We start from the raw sequence: 16125 nt of genomic DNA on the forward strand, positions 1-16125 counted from the left end.
TGTTAGCACCTTGGACTACGAGATGCTGTAAGCTTCTCTTGAATCACTTTAATTTACTGTCAAGATGACATGCTAGGATGTGAAATGCAGTGATTAATTAAAAAAACTATCTGTTAGCACCTGGGAATAGCAGATGCTGTAAGTTTTTGTTGCATCACTTTACTTTAATCTGCAACTGACAAGCTTGTATGTGAAGTGTACAGATTAAATAGAAATATTTTAGTACCAGGGAATAGCAGGTGCTGTAAGATTGTATTGCATCCCTTTAATTTATGTTCAAGCTATCATGTTCAAATTTGAAGTGCAGTGAATAATTAACTCAAACTATCTGTTAGCACCTGGGAATAGCAGATGCTGTACGTTTTTTTTGCATCACTTTCATTTACTCTCCAACTCACATGCCTGAATGTGAAGTGCAGTGATTCATCAAAAAACTGTCTGTTAGTGCCTCCGTATACCAGATGTTGTAAGCTTTTATTGAATCATTTAATTTACATTCAAGATAACATTCTAGAATGTCAAGTGCAGGGATTAATAAAAAAAATTGTCAGATTGGTCTTTGATCATATTTGCTATGATTAGGCAATTTGAGTAAGTGTTTAAGGCTTACGGCCACACCAGCTTGAGAACGCCCAATCTCATCTGACCTTGGAAGCTAAGCAAGTTTGGGCCTGGATAGTACTGAGGTGGGACCCTACCTGGGAATACCAGGTGCTTTAAGCTTTTCTTGCATCACTTTAATTTACTTTCAAGCTGACATGCTCAAATGTGAAGTGCAGTGATTAATAAAAAAAACTATCTGTTAGCACCTGGGAATAGCCGATGTTGTAAGTTTTTTTTGCATCACTTTCATTTACTCTCCAACTCACATGCCTGAATGTGAAGTGCAGTGATTCATCAAAAACTATCTGTTAGCACCTTGGACTACGAGATGCTGTAAGCTTCTCTTGAATCACTTTAATTTACTGTCAAGATGACATGCTAGGATGTGAAATGCAGTGATTAATTAAAAAAACTATCTGTTAGCACCTGGGAATAGCAGATGCTGTAAGTTTTTGTTGCATCACTTTACTTTAATCTGCAACTGACAAGCTTGTATGTGAAGTGTACAGATTAAATAGAAATATTTTAGTACCAGGGAATAGCAGGTGCTGTAAGATTGTATTGCATCCCTTTAATTTATGTTCAAGCTATCATGTTCAAATTTGAAGTGCAGTGAATAATTAACTCAAACTATCTGTTAGCACCTGGGAATAGCCGATGCTGTAAGTTTTTTTTGCATCACTTTCATTTACTCTGCAACTCACATGCCTGAATGTGAAGTGCAGTGATTCATCAAAAACTATCTGTTAGCACCTTGGACTACGAGATGCTGTAAGCTTCTCTTGAATCACTTTAATTTACTGTCAAGATGACATGCTAGGATGTGAAATGCAGTGATTAATTAAAAAAACTATCTGTTAGCACCTGGGAATAGCAGATGCTGTAAGTTTTTGTTGCATCACTTTACTTTAATCTGCAACTGACAAGCTTGTATGTGAAGTGTACAGATTAAATAGAAATATTTTAGTACCAGGGAATAGCAGGTGCTGTAAGATTGTATTGCATCCCTTTAATTTATGTTCAAGCTATCATGTTCAAATTTGAAGTGCAGTGAATAATTAACTCAAACTATCTGTTAGCACCTGGGAATAGCAGATGCTGTACGTTTTTTTTGCATCACTTTCATTTACTCTCCAACTCACATGCCTGAATGTGAAGTGCAGTGATTCATCAAAAAACTGTCTGTTAGTGCCTCCGTATACCAGATGTTGTAAGCTTTTATTGCATCATTTAATTTACATTCAAGATAACATTCTAGAATGTCAAGTGCAGGGATTAATAAAAAAAAATTGTCAGATTGGTCTTTGATCATATTTGCTATGATTAAGCAATTTGAGTAAGTGTTTAAGGCTTACGGCCACACCAGCTTGAGAACGCCCAATCTCATCTGACCTTGGAAGCTAAACAAGTTTGGGTCTGGATAGTACTGAGGTGGGACCCTACCTAGGAATACCAGGTGATGTAAGCTTTTTTTGCATCACTTTAATTTACTTTCAAGCTGACATGCTCAAATGTGAAGTGCAGTGATTAATAAAAAAAACTATCTGTTAGCACCTGGGAATAGCCGATGCTGTAAGTTTTTTTTACATCACTTTCATTTACTCTCCAACTCACATGCCTGAATGTGAAGTGCAGTGATTCATCAAAAAACTGTCTGTTAGTGCCTCCGTATACCAGATGTTGTAAGCTTTTATTGCATCATTTAATTTACATTCAAGATACCATTCTAGAATGTCAAGTGCAGGGATTAATAAAAAAAATTGTCAGATTGGTCTTTGATCATATTTGCTATGATTAGGCAATTTGAGTAAGTGTTTAAGGCTTACGGCCACACCATCTTGAGAACGCCCAATCTCATCTGACCTTGGAAACTAAGCAAGTTTGGCCCTGTATAGTACTGAGGTGGGACCATACCTAGGAATACCAGGTGATGTAAGCTTTTCTTGCATCACTTTAATTTACTTTCAAGCTGACATGCTCAAATGTGAAGTGCAGTGATTAATAAAAAAACTATCTGTTAGCACCTGGGAATAGCCGATGCTGTAAGTTTTTTTTGCATCACTTTCATTTACTCTCCAACTCACATGCCTGAATGTGAAGTGCAGTGATTCATCAAAAAACTGTCTGTTAGTGCCTCCTTATACCAGATGTTGTAAGCTTTTATTGCATCATTTAATTTACATTCAAGATAACATTCTAGAATGTCAAGTGCAGGGATTAATAAAAAAAATTGTCAGATTGGTCTTTGATCATATTTGCTATGATTAGGCAATTTGAGTAAGTGTTTAAGGCTTATGGCCACACCAGCTTGAGAACGCCCAACCTCATCTGACCTTGGAAGCTAAGCAAGTTTGGGCCTGGATAGTACTGAGGTGGGACCCTACCTAGGAATACCAGGTGCTGTAAGCTTTTCTTGCATCACTTTAATTTACTTTCAAGCTGACATGCTCAAATGTGAAGTGCAGTGATTAATAAAAAAAACTATCTGTTAGCACCTGGGAATAGCCGATGCTGTAAGTTTTTTTTGCATCACTTTCATTTACTCTCCAACTCACATGCCTGAATGTGAAGTGCAGTGATTCATCAAAAACTATCTGTTAGCACCTTGGACTACGAGATGCTGTAAGCTTCTCTTGAATCACTTTAATTTATTGTCAAGATGACATGCTAGGATGTGAAATGCAGTGATTAATTAAAAAAACTATCTGTTAGCACCTGGGAATAGCAGATGCTGTAAGTTTTTGTTGCATCACTTTACTTTAATCTGCAACTGACAAGCTTGTATGTGAAGTGTACAGATTAAATAGAAATATTTTAGTACCAGGGAATAGCAGGTGCTGTAAGATTGTATTGCATCCCTTTAATGTATGTTCAAGCTATCATGTTCAAATTTGAAGTGCAGTGAATAATTAACTCAAACTATCTGATAGCACCTGGGAATAGCAGATGCTGTACATTTTTTTTGCATCACTTTCATTTACTCTCCAACTCACATGCCTGAATGTGAAGTACAGTGATTCATCAAAAAACTGTCTGTTAGTGCCTCCGTATACCAGATGTTGCAAGCTTTTATTGCATCATTTAATTTACATTCAAGATAACATTCTAGAATGTCAAGTGCAGGGATTAATAAAAAAAATTGTCAGATTGGTCTTTGATCATATTTGCTATGATTAGGCAATTTGAGTAAGTGCTTAAGGCTTACGGCCACACCAGCTTGAGAACGCCCAATCTCATCTTACCTTGGAAGCTAAGCAAGTTTGGGCCTGGATAGTACTGAGGTGGGGCTCTACCTAGGAATACCAGGTGCTGTAAGCTTTTCTTGCATCACTTTAATTTACTTTCAAGCTGACATGCTCAAATGTGAAGTGCAGTGATTAATAAAAAAAAACTATCTGTTAGCACCTGGGAATAGCCGATGCTGTAAGTTTTTTTTGCATCACTTTCAATTACTCTCCAACTCACATGCCTGAATGTGAAGTGCAGTGATTCATCAAAAAACTGTCTGTTAGTGCCTCCGTATACCAGATGTTGTAAGCTTTTATTGCATCATTTAATTTACATTCAAGATAACATTCTAGAATGTCAAGTGCAGGGATTAATAAAAAAAATTGTCAGATTGGTCTTTGATCATATTTGCTATGATTAGGCAATTTGAGTAAGTGTTTAAGGCTTACGGCCACACCAGCTTGAGAACGCCCAATCTCATCTGACCTTGGAAGCTAAGCAAGTTTGGGCCTGGATAGTACTGAGGTGGGACTCTACCTAGGAATACCAGGTGCTGTAAGATCTTCTTGCATCACTTTAATTTACTTTCAAGCTGACATGCTCAAATGTGAAGTGCAGTGATTAATAAAAAAAACTATCTGTTAGCACCTGGGAATAGCAGATGCTATAAGTTTTTTTTGCATCACTTTCATTTACTCTCCAACTCACATGCTTGAATGTGAAGTGCAGTGATTCCTCAAAAATCTATCTGTTAGCACCTTGGACTACGAGATGCTGTAAGCTTCTCTTGCATCACTTTAATTTACTGTCAAGATGAAATGCTAGGATGTGAAGTGCAGTGATTAATTAAAAAAACTATTTGTTAGCACCTGGGAATAGCAGATGCTGTAAGTTTTTGTTGCATCACTTTACTTTAATCTGCAACTGACAAGCTTGTATGTGAAGTGTACAGATTAAATAGAAATATTTTAGTACCAGGGAATAGCAGGTGCTGTAAGATTGTATTGCATCCCTTTAATTTATGTTCAAGCTATCATGTTCAAATTTGAAGTGCAGTGAATAATTAACTCAAACTATCTGTTAGCACCTGGGAATAGCAGATGCTGTACGTTTTTTTTGCATCACTTTCATTTACTCTCCAACTCACATGCCTGAATGTGAAGTGCAGTGATTCATCAAAAAACTGTCTGTTAGTGCCTCCGTATACCAGATGTTGTAAGCTTTTATTGCATCATTTAATTTACATTCAAGATAACATTCAAGAATGTCAAGTGCAGGGATTAATAAAAAAAATTGTCAGATTGGTCTTTGATCATATTTGCTATGATTAGGCAATTTGAGTAAGTGTTTAAGGCTTACGGCCACACCAGCTTGAGAACGCCCAATCTCATCTGACCTTGGAAGCTAAGCAAGTTTGGGCCTGGATAGTACTGAGGTGGGACTCTACCTAGGAATACCAGGTGCTGTAAGATCTTCTTGCATCACTTTAATTTACTTTCAAGCTGACATGCTCAAATGTGAAGTGCAGTGATTAATAAAAAAAACTATCTGTTAGCACCTGGGAATAGCAGATGCTGTAAGTTTTTTTTGCATCACTTTCATTTACTCTCCAACTCACATGCCTGAATGTGAAGTGCAGTGATTCATCAAAAACTATCTGTTAGCACCTTGGACTACGAGATGCTGTAAGCTTCTCTTGAATCACTTTAATTTACTGTCAAGATGAAATGCTAGGATGTGAAGTGCAGTGATTAATTAAAAAAACTATTTGTTAGCACCTGGGAATAGCAGATGCTGTAAGTTTTTGTTGCATCACTTTACTTTAATCTGCAACTGACAAGCTTGTATGTGAAGTGTACAGATTAAATAGAAATATTTTAGTACCAGGGAATAGCAGGTGCTGTAAGATTGTATTGCATCCCTTTAATTTATGTTCAAGCTATCATGTTCAAATTTGAAGTGCAGTGAATAATTAACTCAAACTATCTGTTAGCACCTGGGAATAGCAGATGCTGTACGTTTTTTTTGCATCACTTTCATTTACTCTCCAACTCACATGCCTGAATGTGAAGTGCAGTGATTCATCAAAAAACTGTCTGTTAGTGCCTCCGTATACCAGATGTTGTAAGCTTTTATTGCATCATTTAATTTACATTCAAGATAACATTCAAGAATGTCAAGTGCAGGGATTAATAAAAAAAATTGTCAGATTGGTCTTTGATCATATTTGCTATGATTAGGCAATTTGAGTAAGTGTTTAAGGCTTACGGCCACACCAGCTTGAGAACGCCCAATCTCATCTGACCTTGGAAGCTAAGCAAGTTTGGGCCTGGATAGTACTGAGGTGGGACTCTACCTAGGAATACCAGGTGCTGTAAGATCTTCTTGCATCACTTTAATTTACTTTCAAGCTGACATGCTCAAATGTGAAGTGCAGTGATTAATAAAAAAAACTATCTGTTAGCACCTGGGAATAGCAGATGCTGTAAGTTTTTTTTGCATCACTTTCATTTACTCTCCAACTCACATGCCTGAATGTGAAGTGCAGTGATTCATCAAAAACTATCTGTTAGCACCTTGGACTACGAGATGCTGTAAGCTTCTCTTGAATCACTTTAATTTACTGTCAAGATGACATGCTAAGATGTGAAATGCAGTGATTAATTAAAAAAACTATCTGTTAGCACCTGGGAATAGCAGATGCTGTAAGTTTTTGTTGCATCACTTTACTTTAATCTGCAACTGACAAGCTTGTATGTGAAGTGTACAGATTAAATAGAAATATTTTAGTACCAGGGAATAGCAGGTGCTGTAAGATTGTATTGCATCCCTTTAATTTATGTTCAAGCTATCATGTTCAAATTTGAAGTGCAGTGAATAATTAACTCAAACTACCTGTTAGCACCTGGGAATAACAGATGCTGTATGTTTTTTTTGCATCACTTTCATTTACTCTCCAACTCACATGCCTGAATGTGAAGTGCAGTGATTCATCAAAAAACTGTCTGTTAGTGCCTCCGTATACCAGATGTTGTAAGCTTTTATTGCATCATTTAATTTACATTCAAGATAACATTCTAGAATGTCAAGTGCTGGGATTAATAAAAAAAATTGTCAGATTGGTCTTTGATCATATTTGCTATGATTAGGCAATTTGAGTAAGTGTTTAAGGCTTACGGCCACACCAGCTTGAGAACGCCCAATCTCATCTGACCTTGGAAGCTAAGCAAGTTTGGGCCTGGATAGTACTGAGGTGGGACCCTACCTAGGAATACCAGGTGCTGTAAGCTTTTCTTGCATCACTTTAATTTACTTTCAAGCTGACATGCTCAAATGTGAAGTGCAGTGATTAATAAAAAAAACTATCTGTTAGCACCTGGGAATAGCAGGTGCTGTAAGATTGTATTGCATCCCTTTAATTTATGTTCAAGCTATCATGTTCAAATTTGAAGTGCAGTGAATAATTAACTCAAACTATCTGTTAGCACCTGGGAATAGCAGATGCTGTAAGTTTTTTTTGCATCACTTTCATTTACTCTCCAACTCACATGCCTGAATGTGAAGTGCAGTGATTCCTCAAAAATCTATCTGTTAGCACCTTGGACTACGAGATGCTGTAAGCTTCTCTTGCATCACTTTAATTTACTGTCAAGATGACATGCTAAGATGTGAAATGCAGTGATTAATTAAAAAAACTATCTGTTAGCACCTGGGAATAGCAGATGCTGTAAGTTTTTCTTGCATCACTTTACTTTAATCTGCAACTGACAAGCTTGTATGTGAAGTGTACAGATTAAATAGAAATATTTTAGTACCAGGGAATAGCAGGTGCTGTAAGATTGTATTGCATCCCTTTAATTTATGTTCAAGCTATCATGTTCAAATTTGAAGTGCAATGAATAATTAACTCAAACTATCTGTTAGCACCGGGGAATAGCAGATGCTGTAAGTTTTTTTTGCATCACTTTCATTTACTCTCCAACTCACATGCCTGAATGTGAAGTGCAGTGATTCATCAAAAAACTATATGTTAGCACATTGGACTATGAGATGCTGTAAGCTTCTCTTGCATCACTTTAATTTACTGTCAAGATGACATGCTAGGATGTGAAATGCAGTGATTAATTAAAAAAACTACCTGTTAGCACCTGGGAATAGCAGATGCTGTAAGTTTTTGTTGCATCACTTTACTTTAATCTGCAACTGACAAGCTTGTATGTGAAGTGTACAGATTAAATAGATATATTTTAGTACCAGGGAATAGCAGGTGCTGTAAGATTGTATTGCATCCCTTTAATTTGTGTTCAAGCTATCATGTTCAAATTTGAAGTGCAGTGAATAATTAGTGCCTCCGTATACCAGCTCCGTATTGTAAGCTTTTATTGCATCATTTAATTACATTCAAGATAACATTCTAGAATGTCAAGTGCAGGGATTAATAAAAAAAATTGTCAGATTGGTCTTTGATCATATTTGCTATGATTAGGCAATTTGAGTAAGTGTTTAAGGCTTACGGCCACACCAGCTTGAGAACGCCCAATCTCATCTGACCTTGGAAACTAAGCAAGTTTGGGCCTGAATAGTACTGAGGTGGGACCCTACCTAGGAATACCAGGTGCTGTAAGCTTTTCTTGCATCACTTTAATTTACTTTCAAGCTGACATGCTCAAATGTGAAGTGCAGTGATTAATAAAAAAAACTATCTGTTAGCACCTGGGAATAGCAGGTGCTGTAAGATTGTATTGCATCCCTTTAATTTATGTTCAAGCTATCATGTTCAAATTTGAAGTGCAGTGAATAATTAACTCAAACTATCTGTTAGCACCTGGGAATAGCCGATGCTGTAAGTTTTTTTTGCATCACTTTCATTTACTCTCCAGCTCACATGCCTGAATGTGAAGTGCAGTGATTCATCAAAAAACTGTCTGTTAGTGCCTCCGTATACCAGATGTTGTAAGCTTTTATTGCATCATTTAATTTACATTCAAGATAACATTCTAGAATGTCAATTGCAGGGATTAATAAAAAAAATTGTCAGATTGGTCTTTGATCATATTTGCTATGATTAGGCAATTTGAGTAAGTGTTTGAGGCTTATGGCCACACCAGCTTGAGAATGCCCAAGCTCATCTGACCTTGAAAGCTAAGCAAGTTTGGGCCTGGATAGTACTGAGGTGGGACCCTACCTAGGAATACCAGGTGCTGCAAGCTTTTCTTGCATCACTTTAATTTACTTTCAAGTTGACATGCTCAAATGTGAAGTGCAGTGATTAATAAAAAAAACCATCTGTTAGCACCTGGGAATAGCCGATGCTGTAAGTTTTTTTTGCATCACTTTCATTTACTCTCCAACTCACATGCCTGAATGTGAAGTGCAGTGATTCCTCAAAAAACTATCTGTTAGCACCTTGGACTATGAGATGCTGTAAGCTTCTCTTGCATCACTTTAATTTACTTTCAAGATGACATGCTAGGATGTGAAGTGCAGTGATTAATTAAAAAAACTATCTGTTAGCACCTGGGAATAGCAAATGCTGTAAGTTTTTGTTGCATCACTTTACTTTAATCTGCAACTGACAAGCTTGTATGTGAAGTGTACAGATTAAATAGAAATATTTTAGTACCAGGGAATAGCAGGTGCTGTAAGATTGTATTGCATCCCTTTAATTTATGTTCAAGCTATCATGTTCAAATTTGAAGTGCAGTGAATAATTAACTCAAACTATCTGTTAGCACCTGGGAATAGCAGATGCTGTAAGTTTTTTTTGCATCACTTTCATTTACTCTCCAACTCACATGCCTGAATGTGAAGTGCAGTGATTCATCAAAAAACTATATGTTAGCACATTGGACTACGAGATGCTGTAAGCTTCTCTTGCATCACTTTAATTTACTGTCAAGATGACATGCTAGGATGTGAAATGCAGTGATTAATTAAAAAAACTATCTGTTAGCACCTGGGAATAGCAGATGCTGTAAGTTTTTGTTGCATCACTTTACTTTAATCTGCAACTGACAAGCTTGTATGTGAAGTGTACAGATTAAATAGAAATATTTTAGTACCAGGGAATAGCAGGTGCTGTAAGATTGTTTGCATCCCTTTAATTTATGTTCAATCTATCATGTTCAAATTTGAAGTGCAGTGAATAATTAGTGCCTCAGTATACCAGCTCCGTATTGTAAGCTTTTATTGCATCATTTAATTACATTCAAGATAACATTCTAGAATGTCAAGTGCAGGGATTAATAAAAAAAATTGTCAGATTGGTCTTTGATCATATTTGCTATGATTAGGCAATTTGAGTAAGTGTTTAAGGCTTACGGCCACACCAGCTTGAGAACGCCCAATCTCATCTGACCTTGGAAGCTAAGCAAGTTTGGGCCTGAATAGTACTGAGGTGGGACCCTACCTAGGAATACCAGGTGCTGTAAGCTTTTCTTGCATCACTTTAATTTACTTTCAAGCTGACATGCTCAAATGTGAAGTGCAGTGATTAATAAAAAAAACTATCTGTTAGCACCTGGGAATAGCAGGTGATGTAAGATTGTATTGCATCCCTTTAATTTATGTTCAAGCTATCATGTTCAAATTTGAAGTGCAGTGAATAATTAACTCAAACTATCTGTTAGCACCTGGGAATAGCCGATGCTGTAAGTTTTTTTTGCATCACTTTCATTTACTCTCCAACTCACATGCCTGAATGTGAAGTGCAGTGATTCATCAAAAAACTGTCTGTTAGTGCCTCCGTATACCAGATGTTGTAAGCTTTTATTGCATCATTTAATTTACATTCAAGATAACATTCTAGAATGTCAATTGCAGGGATTAATAAAAAAAATTGTCAGATTGGTCTTTGATCATATTTGCTATGATTAGGCAATTTGAGTAAGTGTTTGAGGCTTATGGCCACACCAGCTTGAGAATGCCCAAGCTCATCTGACCTTGGAAGCTAAACAAGTTTGGGCCTGGATAGTACTGAGGTGGGACCCTACCTAGGAATACCAGGTGCTGCAAGCTTTTCTTGCATCACTTTAATTTACTTTCAAGTTGACATGCTCAAATGTGAAGTGCAGTGATTAATAAAAAAAACCATCTGTTAGCACCTGGGAATAGCCGATGCTGTAAGTTTTTTTTGCATCACTTTCATTTACTCTCCAACTCACATGCCTGAATGTGAAGTGCAGTGATTCCTCAAAAAACTATCTGTTAGCACCTTGGACTACGAGATGCTGTAAGCTTCTCTTGCATCACTTTAATTTACTTTCAAGATGACATGCTAGGATGTGAAGTGCAGTGATTAATTAAAAAAACTATCTGTTAGCACCTGGGAATAGCAAATGCTGTAAGTTTTTGTTGCATCACTTTACTTTAATCTGCAACTGACAAGCTTGTATGTGAAGTGTACAGATTAAATAGAAATATTTTAGTACCAGGGAATAGCAGGTGCTGTAAGATTGTATTGCATCCCTTTAATTTATGTTCAAGCTATCATGTTCAAATTTGAAGTGCAGTGAATAATTAACTCAAACTATCTGTTAGCACCTGGGAATAGCAGATGCTGTAAGTTTTTTTTGCATCACTTTCATTTACTCTCCAACTCACATGCCTGAATGTGAAGTGCAGTGATTCATCAAAAAACTATATGTTAGCACATTGGACTACGAGATGCTGTAAGCTTCTCTTGCATCACTTTAATTTACTGTCAAGATGACATGCTAGGATGTGAAATGCAGTGATTAATTAAAAAAACTATCTGTTAGCACCTGGGAATAGCAGATGCTGTAAGTTTTTGTTGCATCACTTTACTTTAATCTGCAACTGACAAGCTTGTATGTGAAGTGTACAGATTAAATAGAAATATTTTAGTACCAGGGAATAGCAGGTGCTGTAAGATTGTTTGCATCCCTTTAATTTATGTTCAATCTATCATGTTCAAATTTGAAGTGCAGTGAATAATTAGTGCCTCAGTATACCAGCTCCGTATTGTAAGCTTTTATTGCATCATTTAATTACATTCAAGATAACATTCTAGAATGTCAAGTGCAGGGATTAATAAAAAAAATTGTCAGATTGGTCTTTGATCATATTTGCTATGATTAGGCAATTTGAGTAAGTGTTTAAGGCTTACGGCCACACCAGCTTGAGAACGCCCAATCTCATCTGACCTTGGAAGCTAAGCAAGTTTGGGCCTGAATAGTACTGAGGTGGGACCCTACCTAGGAATACCAGGTGCTGTAAGCTTTTCTTGCATCACTTTAATTTACTTTCAAGCTGACATGCTCAAATGTGAAGTGCAGTGATTAATAAAAAAAACTATCTGTTAGCACCTGGGAATAGCAGGTGCTGTAAGATTGTATTGCATCCCTTTAATTTATTTTCAAGCTATCATGTTCAAATTTGAAGTGCAGTGAATAATTAACTCAAACTATCTGTTAGCACCTGGGAATAGCCGATGCTGTAAGTTTTTTTTGCATCACTTTCATTTACTCTCCAACTCACATGCCTGAATGTGAAGTGCAGTGATTCATCAAAAAACTGTCTGTTAGTGCCTCCGTATACCAGATGTTGTAAGCTTTTATTGCATCATTTAATTTACATTCAAGATAACATTCTAGAATGTCAATTGCAGGGATTAATAAAAAAAATTGTCAGATTGGTCTTTGATCATATTTGCTATGATTAGGCAATTTGAGTAAGTGTTTGAGGCTTATGGCCACACCAGCTTGAGAATGCCCAAGCTCATCTGACCTTGGAAGCTAAGCAAGTTTGGGCCTGTATAGTACTGAGGTGGGACCCTACCTAGGAATACCAGGTGCTGCAAGCTTTTCTTGCATCACTTTAATTTACTTTCAAGTTGACATGCTCAAATGTGAAGTGCAGTGATTAATAAAAAAAACCATCTGTTAGCACCTGGGAATAGCCGATGCTGTAAGTTTTTTTTGCATCACTTTCATTTACTCTCCAACTCACATGCCTGAATGTGAAGTGCAGTGATTCCTCAAAAAACTATCTGTTAGCACCTTGGACTACGAGATGCTGTAAGCTTCTCTTGCATCACTTTAATTTACTTTCAAGATGACATGCTAGGATGTGAAGTGCAGTGATTAATTAAAAAAACTATCTGTTAGCACCTGGGAATAGCAAATGCTGTAAGTTTTTGTTGCATCACTTTACTTTAATCTGCAACTGACAAGCTTGTATGTGAAGTGTACAGATTAAATAGAAATATTTTAGTACCAGGGAATAGCAGGTGCTGTAAGATTGTATTGCATCCCTTTAATTTATGTTCAAGCTATCATGTTCAAATTTGAAGTGCAGTGAATAATTAACTCAAACTATCTGTTAGCACCTGGGAATAGCAGATGCTGTAAGTTTTTTTTGCATCACTTTCATTTACTCTCCAACTCACATGCCTGAATGTGAAGTGCAGTGATTCATCAAAAAACTATATGTTAGCACATTGGACTACGAGATGCTGTAAGCTTCTCTTGCATCACTTTAATTTACTGTCAAGATGACATGCTAGGATGTGAAATGCAGTGATTAATTAAAAAAACTATCTGTTAGCACCTGGGAATAGCAGATGCTGTAAGTTTTTGTTGCATCACTTTACTTTAATCTGCAACTGACAAGCTTGTATGTGAAGTGTACAGATTAAATAGAAATATTTTAGTACCAGGGAATAGCAGGTGCTGTAATATTGTTTGCATCCCTTTAATTTATGTTCAATCTATCATGTTCAAATTTGAAGTGCAGTGAATAATTAGTGCCTCAGTATACCAGCTCCGTATTGTAAGCTTTTATTGCATCATTTAATTACATTCAAGATAACATTCTAGAATGTCAAGTGCAGGGATTAATAAAAAAAATTGTCAGATTGGTCTTTGATCATATTTGCTATGATTAGGCAATTTGAGTAAGTGTTTAAGGCTTACGGCCACACCAGCTTGAGAACGCCCAATCTCATCTGACCTTGGAAGCTAAGCAAGTTTGGGCCTGAATAGTACTGAGGTGGGACCCTACCTAGGAATACCAGGTGCTGTAAGCTTTTCTTGCATCACTTTAATTTACTTTCAAGCTGACATGCTCAAATGTGAAGTGCAGTGATTAATAAAAAAAACTATCTGTTAGCACCTGGGAATAGCAGATGCTGTAAGTTTTTTTTGCATCACTTTCATTTACTCTCCAACTCACATGCCTGAATGTGAAGTGCAGTGATTCCTCAAAAATCTATCTCTTAGCACCTTGGACTACGAGATGCTGTAAGATTCTCTTGCATCACTTTAATTTACTTTCAAGATGACATGCTAGGATGTGAAGTGCAGTGATTAATTAAAAAAACTATGTGTTAGCACCTGGGAATAGCAAATGCTGTAAGTTTTTGTTGCATCACTTTACTTTAATCTGCAACTGACAAGCTTGTATGTGAAGTGTACAGATTAAATAGAAATATTTTAGTACCAGGGAATAGCAGGTGCTGTAAGATTGTATTGCATCCCTTTAATTTATGTTCAAGCTATCATATTCAAATTTGAAGTGCAGTGAATAATTAACTCAAACTATCTGTTAGCACCTGGGAATAGCAGATGCTGTAAGTTTTTGTTGCATCACTTTACTTTAATCTGCAACTGACAAGCTTGTATGTGAAGTGTACAGATTAAATAGAAATATTTTAGTACCAGGGAATAGCAGGTGCTGTAAGATTGTTTGCATCCCTTTAATTTATGTTCAATCTATCATGTTCAAATTTGAAGTGCAGTGAATAATTAGTGCCTCAGTATACCAGCTCCGTATTGTAAGCTTTTATTGCATCATTTAATTACATTCAAGATAAGATTCTAGAATGTCAAGTGCAGGGATTAATAAAAAAAATTGTCAGATTGGTCTTTGATCATATTTGCTATGATTAGGCAATTTGAGTAAGTGTTTAAGGCTTACGGCCACACCAGCTTGAGAACGCCCAATCTCATCTGACCTTGGAAGCTAAGCAAGTTTGGGCCTGAATAGTACTGAGGTGGGACCCTACCTAGGAATACCAGGTGCTGTAAGCTTTTCTTGCATCACTTTAATTTACTTTCAAGCTGACATGCTCAAATGTGAAGTGCAGTGATTAATTAAAAAAACTATCTGTTAGCACCTGGGAATAGCAAATGCTGTAAGTTTTTGTTGCATCACTTTACTTTAATCTGCAACTGACAAGCTTGTATGTGAAGTGTACAGATTAAATAGAAATATTTTAGTACCAGGGAATAGCAGGTGCTGTAAGATTGTATTGCATCCCTTTAATTTATGTTCAAGCTATCATGTTCAAATTTGAAGTGCAGTGAATAATTAACTCAAACTATCTGTTAGCACCTGGGAATAGCAGATGCTGTAAGTTTTTTTTGCATCACTTTCATTTACTCTCCAACTCACATGCCTGAATGTGAAGTGCAGTGATTCATCAAAAAACTATATGTTAGCACATTGGACTACGAGATGCTGTAAGCTTCTCTTGCATCACTTTAATTTACTGTCAAGATGACATGCTAGGATGTGAAATGCAGTGATTAATTAAAAAAACTATCTGTTAGCACCTGGGAATAGCAGATGCTGTAAGTTTTTGTTGCATCACTTTACTTTAATCTGCAACTGACAAGCTTGTATGTGAAGTGTACAGATTAAATAGAAATATTTTAGTACCAGGGAATAGCAGGTGCTGTAAGATTGTTTGCATCCCTTTAATTTATGTTCAATCTATCATGTTCAAATTTGAAGTGCAGTGAATAATTAGTGCCTCAGTATACCAGCTCCGTATTGTAAGCTTTTATTGCATCATTTAATTACATTCAAGATAACATTCTAGAATGTCAAGTGCAGGGATTAATAAAAAAAATTGTCAGATTGGTCTTTGATCATATTTGCTATGATTAGGCAATTTGAGTAAGTGTTTAAGGCTTACGGCCACACCAGCTTGAGAACGCCCAATCTCATCTGACCTTGGAAGCTAAGCAAGTTTGGGCCTGAATAGTACTGAGGTGGGACCCTACCTAGGAATACCAGGTGCTGTAAGCTTTTCTTGCATCACTTTAATTTACTTTCAAGCTGACATGCTCAAATGTGAAGTGCAGTGATTAATAAAAAAAACTATCTGTTAGCACCTGGGAATAGCAGATGCTGTAAGTTTTTTTTGCATCACTTTCATTTACTCTCCAACTCACATGCCTGAATGTGAAGTGCAGTGATTCCTCAAAAATCTATCTCTTAGCACCTTGGACTACGAGATGCTGTAAGATTCTCTTGCATCACTTTAAT

The 16125-nt window shown here is 36.6% G+C and overlaps 1 non-coding gene and 17 pseudogenes across 1 annotated transcript; all 18 read left to right on the top strand.

Annotated features, from left to right (window-relative positions):
* Positions 1-604: 604 nt before the first annotated feature.
* Positions 605-723, top strand: LOC145647904 (5S ribosomal RNA; annotated as a pseudogene).
* A 1229-nt stretch (positions 724-1952) lies between these two features.
* On the top strand, positions 1953-2071 carry LOC145650448 (5S ribosomal RNA; annotated as a pseudogene).
* Positions 2072-2423: 352 nt separating this feature from the next.
* Positions 2424-2542, top strand: LOC145646035 (5S ribosomal RNA; annotated as a pseudogene).
* A 351-nt stretch (positions 2543-2893) lies between these two features.
* Positions 2894-3012, top strand: LOC145649083 (5S ribosomal RNA; annotated as a pseudogene).
* A 790-nt stretch (positions 3013-3802) lies between these two features.
* Positions 3803-3921, top strand: LOC145649811 (5S ribosomal RNA; annotated as a pseudogene).
* A 353-nt stretch (positions 3922-4274) lies between these two features.
* On the top strand, positions 4275-4393 carry LOC145647948 (5S ribosomal RNA; annotated as a pseudogene).
* Positions 4394-5184: 791 nt separating this feature from the next.
* LOC145647950 (5S ribosomal RNA) lies at positions 5185-5303 on the top strand (annotated as a pseudogene).
* Positions 5304-6093: 790 nt separating this feature from the next.
* LOC145647951 (5S ribosomal RNA) lies at positions 6094-6212 on the top strand (annotated as a pseudogene).
* A 790-nt stretch (positions 6213-7002) lies between these two features.
* LOC145648135 (5S ribosomal RNA) lies at positions 7003-7121 on the top strand. Its single transcript, XR_014116429.1, has one exon. It is a non-coding gene; the product is annotated as a 5S ribosomal RNA (ribosomal RNA).
* Positions 7122-8339: 1218 nt separating this feature from the next.
* LOC145649032 (5S ribosomal RNA) lies at positions 8340-8458 on the top strand (annotated as a pseudogene).
* A 464-nt stretch (positions 8459-8922) lies between these two features.
* Positions 8923-9041, top strand: LOC145644598 (5S ribosomal RNA; annotated as a pseudogene).
* Positions 9042-10146: 1105 nt separating this feature from the next.
* LOC145646005 (5S ribosomal RNA) lies at positions 10147-10265 on the top strand (annotated as a pseudogene).
* A 464-nt stretch (positions 10266-10729) lies between these two features.
* LOC145644166 (5S ribosomal RNA) lies at positions 10730-10848 on the top strand (annotated as a pseudogene).
* Positions 10849-11953: 1105 nt separating this feature from the next.
* Positions 11954-12072, top strand: LOC145646016 (5S ribosomal RNA; annotated as a pseudogene).
* Positions 12073-12536: 464 nt separating this feature from the next.
* On the top strand, positions 12537-12655 carry LOC145644355 (5S ribosomal RNA; annotated as a pseudogene).
* A 1105-nt stretch (positions 12656-13760) lies between these two features.
* Positions 13761-13879, top strand: LOC145646027 (5S ribosomal RNA; annotated as a pseudogene).
* An 884-nt stretch (positions 13880-14763) lies between these two features.
* On the top strand, positions 14764-14882 carry LOC145646038 (5S ribosomal RNA; annotated as a pseudogene).
* Positions 14883-15766: 884 nt separating this feature from the next.
* Positions 15767-15885, top strand: LOC145646049 (5S ribosomal RNA; annotated as a pseudogene).
* The last annotated feature ends 240 nt before the right edge of the window (positions 15886-16125 follow it).

This window comes from Electrophorus electricus, chromosome 13 (assembly GCF_041902795.1).
Source record: "Electrophorus electricus isolate QZ-2024a chromosome 13, ASM4190279v1, whole genome shotgun sequence".
Lineage (NCBI taxonomy): Eukaryota > Metazoa > Chordata > Actinopteri > Gymnotiformes > Gymnotidae > Electrophorus > Electrophorus electricus.